Raw genomic sequence first — 3,222 nt, forward strand, 5'->3', positions numbered from 1 at the left:
AACACTTGGAGTATTTTTTCATGCAAATAAAAGTTTGAGATTATTTTGGTCCGTATTTATGTTATTCAATTTGTAAAGTCCAAATTAAGCTTATAAATCCTAAATTCAATTAGAATTTAGTTTTTATAAACTTATTTGACTTAGTTATCCTATTCTTGTGGCTAGTTACATCTTTTTGCTAGTTTAGCATTAGAATAGCACTTTTTGAACTTAAATGCCCTGATGTAGGGACTAGCTAAAGTGTATAAATAGCCCTGCTTTTATTTGTGTTAGACAGACAATTTTGATAGTAGTAAATTCAAGAATATTGCTTTGGCAATTTCTTCTCCTTGAGTTCTTGAGGAGTATTTTGACTTATCTTGGGACTTTCCCTCCTAAGTGGCGTCTAACTCTTATCTCCATCCTTGGAGTGGCGAGACTTTGCACCACCACACTCCGACCTTTACTTCCATCACCCAACCGTTCTTCTTCCTTAGCTGGAGCCCACAACAGCACTTATCAGAAAGCACCAATGACGGTAATAATGTTACCGGAGTATATTCAAATAAGTAAAGTAACAATAGCGTCAGTACAATAAGTAATCAGTTCCTTATAGTTGTGTTTGCTACAAGAATTTTCCTCCCCCTCAACAACAGATCTATTACTTATATAATGGATGCAACGGTTCTTCTCTTGTCACTTGTAACAAACCCATGATGACAAGCACTCATGATGACAAGCCTTAAGTGTCTAGAGCCGTTGGTAATACTTTCTCTCCTCAGTGTAACGGGTGGCCGTTTGATTCCTGTGTCCGCTTGTCCACCTGTGGTTCGGGTTGGGTGCTTATTCAATTACCCTGTCACCACACAATGATACCTCAAGAATAGCAAATCCTTTGGATAATAAAACTTTTTTCTTTTGAATACAACTAACCCTATTACATTGTAGTAAAAGAGTTAGTATCGCCTCTACTGAGGATGACACAAGGTGGTTCGCTTTGTGTAGGTTTTTTTGACTGTCAATAGTTCAATACTAGAAATAAATACCATTGAGATCTCACACCAATTGTCAATATCAAATATTTAATAATAAAAAATAAAATAGAAAAACAAATATGGATTTAAGAACTCTATGTGCCTTATTCAGTATTGTCTTGTTACTCCTTGCACATCGCGGGGAGCTGCTCCTATCACCATTGCTGCAAAACCTAATGCAGATGTTGGCCCGGTAAGTAACATATTATTTTTCATATAAAATCATCATTTATGTATACATCATTGACATATGCTCAGTAGTAATATTTGGTAATGAAATTAATATATATGTAAAAGGAATTGTTGAAAGTTTGGAAGGAAGCATGTACAGCGACAACGACAAGCACCATTGTGATCCCAAAGGCACATTTACAATGACACAAGTCACAATTGATGGTCCATGCAAAGCACCCATTGAGGTTCAAGTCCAGGCCACCTTGAAAGCCCCTTCCGATCTTTTGACTCTCGATAGAGACAAGGAATGGCTAACTGTTAATCGTGTTGATCACTTCACACTCTCTGGCAGGAGTGTTTTCGATGGCCAAGGAGTTGCAGCATGGGATCAAAATGATTGTAAGAAAAAGTCAGTTTGCAACAACCTCCCCAACGTAAGCCTATTAACTAACAATATATAAATTTTTTTATGCAAAATATATCTTCACCGGAGTGTAATTTACTTAATAATTTTTCTTTTGTGCAGAATTTGAGCTTTAATTTCTTAACAAACTCTGTAGTTCGGGATATAACTTCTCTGGATAGTAAATTATTTCATGTCAATGTTTTGGGCGGTAAGAACTTAACATTTGACCATTTCACAATCAAAGCACCAGCGGATAGTCACAACACAGACGGAATCCATATTGCAAAAATAATTGATGTTAATGTCAAAGATAGCGTGATAGGAACCGGAGACGATTGCATATCAATTGGGGATGGGACAGAGAACCTTCGCATCACAGGTGTGACATGTGGGCCTGGACACCGAATCAGTGTGCGAAGCCTTATTGGCAAGACCCCGGTGAAGAGCCAGTTAAGGGTATCTATATGCCGGACACCAAATTTATTGGAACAGATAATGATGTTAGAATTAAAACATGACCTGATTCTCATCCTGAAGTTGTAACTAATATACATTATGAGAATATAGACACGAAAGACATCAAAAATCCAATCGTGATTGATCAAGAATACTGCCCAAATAACTAACGCACTAAACAGGTACATAATACATACATTACCCACTTTACTATTGGTGAAACTTAATTTTTAAGACATCTTTATTGATAGAATATTTTATTCAAACATAGTTTGTTTTATTTAAATTGTAGAAACCATCGCAAGTAAAGATTAGCAAAGTGAGTTATAAGAATATAAAGGGTACATCTGCAACAGAGGAGGTAGTGATCCTTGCATGCAGCAGTGGGGTGCCTTGTGAAGGAGTTGAAATTGGTGAAATTAATTTGACATTCAAGGGAGGTGCTGCGAAATCTGTCTGTTCGAACGTGAAACCTACTCTTACGGGAAAGCAAGTTCCGCCGCTTGTTTGTGTCACTGGTGGTGCTAAGTCATCTTATTTAAAATAAAATAATTAAATTAGAATTATTTTAGAGAACATTTTGTGAGTGTTGTGGAGCATTTTTTTTAAAAAAAATTTCATGAAAAGCGTAATTAGAAATAACCATATATGAGTAGCTTGTGGCTGTACGTTAGAGGTCATCCAATACGCTGTCCATGCTTGGTCTTTTGAGCTAGGTTGCTTACTAAAATAGTAAATGTTTTATGTTTTCTTACAATAATATTTGTATGATAAGCAGATTTTGATTTCAGTCAATCCTTTATTAAAAATACTTCCATGTGAACTTACAATTTCATTAATGACTACAATTGATTTATCATATAATAGGTGGGCTTTCCTATCATCAGATGTTGTAACTCTTAATTTTCTGAATACTTATTTAAATGTGAAGCCTAAGTCATCTTAAGAAATTATTAGTTATAGCTTGTTTGTACTTTTAGAGATTGAATTTATTGTATATTTATTTAATGACAAGCGATTCAATTAATCGATTTATTCTTAGTTTTTACGTATTTGACGTGTTAACTTTTCATTTATTCATAAGTTTTTTTCTTTGAAAAATAAAATCTCAAAATGTTTCCTAATAAGATCCCACATAATAAAACAATTGAATTTTTAATTAACTTCAATTTG

At 34.7% G+C, this 3,222-nt stretch overlaps 1 pseudogene; it reads left to right on the forward strand.

Moving 5' to 3' along the window:
• Positions 1–1,093: 1,093 nt before the first annotated feature.
• On the forward strand, positions 1,094–2,596 carry LOC116010817 (annotated as a pseudogene).
• The last annotated feature ends 626 nt before the right edge of the window (positions 2,597–3,222 follow it).

This window comes from Ipomoea triloba, chromosome 2, assembly GCF_003576645.1.
Source record: "Ipomoea triloba cultivar NCNSP0323 chromosome 2, ASM357664v1".
NCBI classification, from domain to species: domain Eukaryota; kingdom Viridiplantae; phylum Streptophyta; class Magnoliopsida; order Solanales; family Convolvulaceae; genus Ipomoea; species Ipomoea triloba.